We start from the raw sequence: 7,426 nt of genomic DNA, 5'->3' as shown, positions 1-7,426 counted from the left end.
GTTTGATTCTGAACTGATTTTTTGAAATGTGTGTTGTTTGTTGAGGATTATACACTCACTAGACCTTTTTGGTCTAATGCTCCATTGTTGGACTAACCTGTTTTGCAGATCATCATTCTTCGCAAGATAAAGGCAAGGGAAAAATTTAGAATGAATGACATTTAGTTACTCATAGATGTACACAAAGAAAGAGTTTTTGTTAATCTGTATTATATAAACAATGTTACATTTTGGGTTATACGTATGATAATGTGAATTATCTGTACATAAATATGTGGGTTGTTACACATACGGCTTCTGATGTTCAATCTTAATCTGTAAACATGTCAGACATTGTTCCACATATCGAGCTATGTCTCTTTTCAATCCTGGCCACCAATAAAAAGGTTTCAAATCTCTATACATCTTATTGGTGCCTGGATGAATAGAGTATCGGGGCTTTCATTTAATATCAAATTTCGGATATTTCCAAAACATGGTACCCAAACTCGCCCTTGAAAGCACATTAGTCCTTCGTTATTCTGTTCCAAGGTTGAAATCATCTTACCCAACCTTTCTGCCTTAACAAATTCTTCTTTTACAGCTTCTTGTTGGCATCTTTGAATTTCCTTACGAATGTCAGGGATCAGGTTCATTTCATTGCCACAGTTTTAATGGTTCCACTCTTTTCTTTCCGACTTAAAGCGTCAGCCACCACGTTAGTTTTTCCCGGGTGGTAAAGGATTTCATAATCACAATCATTAACTAGTTCAATCCACTGACACTGTCGCATATTTAATTCTTTTTGGCTGAACAGATGTTGTAAACTTTTATGGTTAGTATAAATCTGACATTTCGTTCCCAGAAGATGGTGTCTCCAGATTTTCAGAGCAAATACCACTGCAGCTAATTCCATGTCATGGGTTGCATACTGCTTCTCATGATCTTTCAATTGTCTTGATGCATAAGAAATCACTTTTCCTCTCTGCATCAGAACACATCCTAACCCTAACTTAGATGCATCACTGTAAACCACAAAATCTTCAGATCCATCTGATAGAGTTAATACCGGTGCGCTACAAAGATGATCTTTTAACAGTTGAAAAGCTTCTTGCTGTTCTCCTTCCCACTAGAATTTAACGTTCTTCTGAGTCAACTTAGTTAATGGCATGGCTATTTTAGAAAAGTTCTGAATAAACTTACGATAATAACCAGCCAATCCTAAGAAGCTTCGGACTTCATAAGGATTTTTCGGAGCTTCCCATCTTGCAACTGCCTCTATTCCAGTATCAGCCGAAGATGTTCCGCATGCTCTTCTTTGGTCTTAGAGTATATAAGAATATCATCAATAAATACAATAACGAATTTATCAAGATACTCTTTACATACTCTATTCCTTAAATCCATAAAGGCTGCAGGCGCATTAGTTAAGCCGAATGGCATAACTAAGAATTCGTGATGCCCGTACCTTGTTCTGAATGTTGTTGTGGCAACATCTTCTTCCCTGACTTTGAGCTGATGATACCCTGACCTTAAATCAATCTTGGAGAAATAACTTGCTCCCACCAATTGGTCAAACAAATCATCAATCCACAATAAAGGATATTTGTTTTTGATTATCAACTTATTTAATTCACGATAGTCTATACACATTCGCATAGACCCATCCTTCTTCTTGACGAATAAGACCGGAGCACCCCAAGGTGAAGTGTTGGGCCTAATAAATCCTTTATCAGATAAATCTTTCAACTGTGCAACCAGTTTTTCAATTCAGATGGAGCTAAACTGTACGGCGCCTTTGCTATTGGTGCAGCTCCTGGTATAAGATCGATTCGGAATTCAATAACTCTGTCGGGTGATAATCCAGATAAGTCTTCTGGAAAGACTTCTGGATATTCATTAACAATCGGAATCGATTCTTCTTTTCCCTTTTCTTTCCTCAGATCAATTACGTATGCCAAACATCCTTGGCATTTCTTTCGAATACTTTTCTGGGCTTTCATTACTGAAAAAATACTGATATGGTGATTTTGACGATCACCATAAATAATAACTGTTCCTTGATCTGGTAGAACAATTCTGATCATTTTCTGATTACAADTAATACTAGCCTGATACCTTGCCAACCAGTCCATACCTACTACTACATCAAATTCCTTCATTGGCATGGGAAATAAYCGGATCGGAAGTTCACAGTCCCCAATAACAATAATACAATTATTGAACACACTAGTAACAGTTTCCTGACTATTAGCAATATCAATTACTAACTCATCATCAAGTAGCACAGAATTCAGACATGCAGTTTGAGCAAATAATGGTGACACAAACGAAAAGTTTGCACCAGAGTCAAATAACACCTTAGCACGTATTGAATTCAAAAGGAATGTACCTGTTACTACATCCGGTGATGCCTCTGCCTCGTTCTTAGTCATTTGGAAGGACCGGCCCCGCGCCCCTCCTTGCCCCCCTCTGTTCACAGTAGGCCTTCCCCGTGTACCCGACGCGTTACTCCCCATTGTTAACTGCGGAGTTCTTAACAAGGGACAATTCGGTCGAATATGATCCGGAGAATTGCAATTAAAACACCTTCGATTAGCTGGGAAATTTCTAGACAAATGACCTGCTTCGCCGCACTTATAACATCTCCTTGGATCCATCTTGCATTCTCCCTGGTGAACCTGTCGACACTGTGAGCAGACTTTCTCACTGATCTTCTGCTCAGATCTATTATAATATCTTACAGTTTTCGGCCCTCTAAAAGATGAAGGCCCCTCCCATTTTCTCTTCTCTACAATCTTTTCTTCTGGTTGTTGATTTTTATTTCGTTCGGTCACTTCGACTGCGTTTACCGTCAATGAAAAGGTATTGGGGTTCATGGAAATTATAAACTCTCTGATTGAGGGTTTCAAACCCCAAATATACCTTTCTATCTTCCTGGATTCGGTTGAAACATAATGTTCAGCAAAGCGAGAGTATTCACTGAATCTTTCAGTATATTCTCGAACTGTTCCATTTCCTTGTTCTAGCTTCAGGAAATCTTTTTCCATTTGCCTCACTACTGTCTTAGGACAAAACTGGTTCTTGAATCGGTCCACGAATTCTACCCAAGACAAAGTCTGTAAAACATCCGTTCTGGCAGACGATTCAACTTCCCACCAGAACAAAGCATTTGACTTTAATACAGAAACAACAAATCGAACTTTATTTGTTTCCGGACACAGAATGGTGTTGAATACTGATTCCTTTTCTTTAATTCAGGACACGGCTTTCACTGGATTTCTTTCTCCCAAAAATGTTGGTGGCTTGCATGCCAAAAACATTTTAATATCCCCCTCCTTGTTGTGAGTAACTGGCATCGAGGGATGAACTTCTATTCTTTCTGTCTCTACCCTGGCTGGAATTCCGATAATTGAAGCCAAAGTTTCTCGCAACTTCCCCATTTCTTCAGCCAACATGTCCCTGGTTACATATTCAGGGTGTGGCACTGATCTTTCCTGAACATTCCCAGAGTGGGATTCTTCGTGTTCAGAATGTACTTCAGTCCGACCCCTTCCCTGAGACTGACTTCTTCCACTGCCTCGTCCCATTGCTCTTCCCCGTCCTCTATTTCCAGACGTGCTAGTCGGAAGATTAACAGGCGATTCTTCCCTTTCCTCAGATTTTGGATGAGTCATTATTTCAGATCTTGGGGTTCAGCTAGACATCTGCAGGTTTTTGTGTTAATAATCACGTATTCACATTCCCAAATATAATGAAGTATTCAAGTTCAAATGTGTACCTGTAAATTCATAATTACACTGGCCATATGTAATTAAAATTTACCTTACACACTGTTCTTTCAACCCATCATATTTATTTCCAATGGAGCTAACTATGTTCGGGACCCTTAACATGCAATATAATAGTTTAAGTCTAGGTATCATGCTATTAAATACCTATATCCCTTAAACTCAGGCTCTGATACCACTCTCTGTAACGTCCCAAACCACAAAATGCATGTAACACATATTTCATACAAACGAAATACATGATGTGTTGTCCAGACATGATAAACCGGCCAAGACTTGACCAGAGATGAAGTCCGGCCAGGTCTATTTTGACCGGATTTGTATTTTGACTTATTTATGGTTTATATATAATTATTCTTATATATAAAAAGGGGAATTTTGAAAAAGATGATTTTTGAACTGATAATAATAATTCCATTGATTGCGGTCTAATTCTATATGGAATTGTTTTGTGAAATGTTTTGATGAGGAAATATGGGTGGCATATCAAGGAGAGGTGTACCATGGGATAAGGGTGGCATATCAAGGAGAGGTGTACATTTGGATATAAGGGTGGCAATTGTATGTGTGTGATATATAATATAACTCTTACTATCATATCCCTTAAGAATACTGTGGTCTGGAATCTATATTTCTTTGTGATTTAGGATCAGGGTTCTTATTGGAAATCATAGTCTGAATGTTATAGAGAAGGGGATAACAGGTTGGGCCTGAAGCTTTGTATAAGCCTTGTTTGAATGAAAAGGTTTAAAAGTGGCACTATGTTAATTTGGTTAATATAACCAGTCTGGATTTGATGTATTATTTACAAGCAAAGATTATTGGCTTGAAAGGTGAAAGGTACTGATATTGTGTTCTCACTTGTTCATATATTTGTTATGTATATGAAAAGTTGTTATATTTAAAAGTTTTGGTGATTTTCACCCTGCAATGACATAAATAGGGTAACTCACTAGACCTCTCGGTCTAACCCTCGTTTTGTGATTTTAAATATGTATTGCTGGAAGTGCTAAAGGTAAGGGAAAAGGGAAAATGTGATAATTTCCCTATATGTTTACCTGCATGAAGAATGGATGATGATATGTATAGTTTTGGTAGATGAACGTGGATTAGTACAAGAATTTGTATTTTGAATTTTTGGACCATGTAGTTTATACTGGAAGATTCTTGTATTAAGGGACCAATGTGAGATATAAACATGTATTTCTTTTGTATGAAGTACCTGTTACATGCAATGTGTGGTATGGGGCGTTACATCTAGAATAAAGGAAAATAAAATTAAATTTTATCTAAAAATTAGAAATAAAAATGCAAAATAAAATAATATCCTATAAATATATTTATAAAGACTAATATTTACAATAAATTATTATGTTAGAAAAATAACCTCAATAGATTGTGTAACAATCATGGACTCAAAGAAAGATTTTACCCTTTGCCCATTTACTTTGAAAGTAGTACCCCTCTCCGAATCTATTAAGTCAATTACTCCATAGAGGTATACTTTGGCAACCATGAAAGGCCCGGTCCATCTGGAATTCAGCTTTCCAGGAAATAATTTTAACCTTGAATTGAACAATAGGACTTTTTGGCCTTCTGTGAACTCTTTTGGAAGAATCTTTTTATCATGCCATTTTTGGTATTTTCTTTGTATAGCTTAGCATTTTTCATAGGAAAAATTCCTATGCTCTTCCAATTCACAAAGTTGCAAAGTCCTTTTTCTTCCGGCCTCATCTAACCTCATGTTAAGTTCTGTAATGGCCCAGTAGGCTTTGTGCTCTAATTCCACAGGTAAATGACAAGTTTTTCCAAAGACCAATTTATAGGGAGACATACCAATAGGGGTTTTGTAAGCAGTCAGGTAGGCCCATAACACATCATCTAACTTAGAGGCCCAATCCTTTCCATGTGGCTGACTACTTTGGCCAAAATCCCTTTTATCTCCCTATTTGACAATTCAGCTAATCTGTTGGTCTGAGGATGGTAGGCAGTTGCTACCCTGTGCTTGATGTCATATTTATCAAGATGTTGTTTATGAAATGAGTGCCTTCATCACTAATTAAGGCACGAGGTGTACCAAATCTAGTGTATATGTGCTTTTGTAAAAACTTAACAACTGTTTTAGTATCATTGGAATGGCAAGCCATGGCTTCCACCTGTAACACCCCATACCACATATTGCATGTAACACATATTTTATACAGAAGAAATACATGTTTATATACCATTCAGGTCCCTTAGTACAAGAATCTATCGTTACATAATACAAGGTCCAAAAATTCAAATACGTTTCTTGTACTAATCAACGTTAATCAATCAAAACTGTACATCAAAGACAGTTCTTCATGCAGAAATGCATATAGGAAATATCACATTTTCCCCCTTTCCCTTACTGTCCGTACCTCCTTCAATACATAGTTAAAATCACAAAACGAGGGTTAGACCGAAAGGTCTAGTGAGTTATCCTATTTATGTTATTGCAGGGTGGAAATCACCAAAATCTTTATGAAAAACAACTTTTCATATATATAACAAATATATGAACAAATAGGAACATAATACCAGTACCTTTCCACTTTTCAATGCCAAGTATTCATATTATTCAAATAACATACCTTTGAACCAACCAGGTTTCATATAATGCCACTTTTAAACCTTTTCTAATCAAACAAGGTTTATTTAAAGTTTCAGGCCAAACCTATTATTTTCTCCTCAATAACATCCAGACTATGATTTCCAATAAGAACCTTGATCTTAAATCTTTAAATCACAAAGAAATAAAGATTTCAGACCACGGTAGTCTTAAGGGATATAATAGAAAGAGTTATATCATACAACACACATACAAATGCCACCCTTATATCAAATGTACACCTTTCTTTTATATGCCACCCTTATCCTATGGTACACCTCTCCTTGATATGCCACCCTTATCCCATGGTACACCTCTCCTTGATATGCCACCCTTATTTCCACATCAAAACATTTTACAAAAACAATTCCAAATAGACTGCAGTCAATGGAATTATTATCAATCCAAAATCATTTATATCAATTTTTCCATTTTATGATAATATAACAATTTTCATCAATCAAGCACAAGGCATAATACAAATCCGGTCAACTTGGCTTGGTCGGACTTCATCTCCAGTCAAGTTTTAACCGATTTACCAAATCCGGACAATATACCGCCCAAGCCCTGTCCGATTTAACACTTGGAATCATTTCTAATACTTTTGTCCGAATAACAAGTCCGGACATTACATCGCCTAAGACTTGTCTGATTTAAAACAATCCGGTCACCACATGGTCGTATTCATACTTCTCCGTTCAAAATGTTTACTATACTTAACATTCATAAATCGCTCAATGCTTGACTGGTTTAAAACTAAACCGCTTAACACTTGACCGGTTTAGGGCTTAATCGCCCAACCCTTGTCCGATTTAAGAATAATCCGGACAAGCTTTGTCCGATTTAGACAATCCGATTACCCTTTATTCGAATAAAACCCTTAAGTAAATAACTGATTTCTTTCCAATAATAAACAACATTCAAATAAAACCAGTAACAAATTTTATGCAAAAAGGTATAGAAATCACTCAATTTATCAAGCCTTTTGAAAACAACCTTCTTGTAATGCAAAAGTAAGAAAATC

Source organism: Cynara cardunculus, unplaced genomic scaffold, assembly GCF_001531365.2.
Source record: "Cynara cardunculus var. scolymus isolate 2C unplaced genomic scaffold, CcrdV1 Un_Scaffold_362, whole genome shotgun sequence".
NCBI classification, from domain to species: domain Eukaryota; kingdom Viridiplantae; phylum Streptophyta; class Magnoliopsida; order Asterales; family Asteraceae; genus Cynara; species Cynara cardunculus.
The sequence above is the reverse complement of the archived record's forward strand: the minus strand, read 5'-3'. Positions refer to the sequence as shown.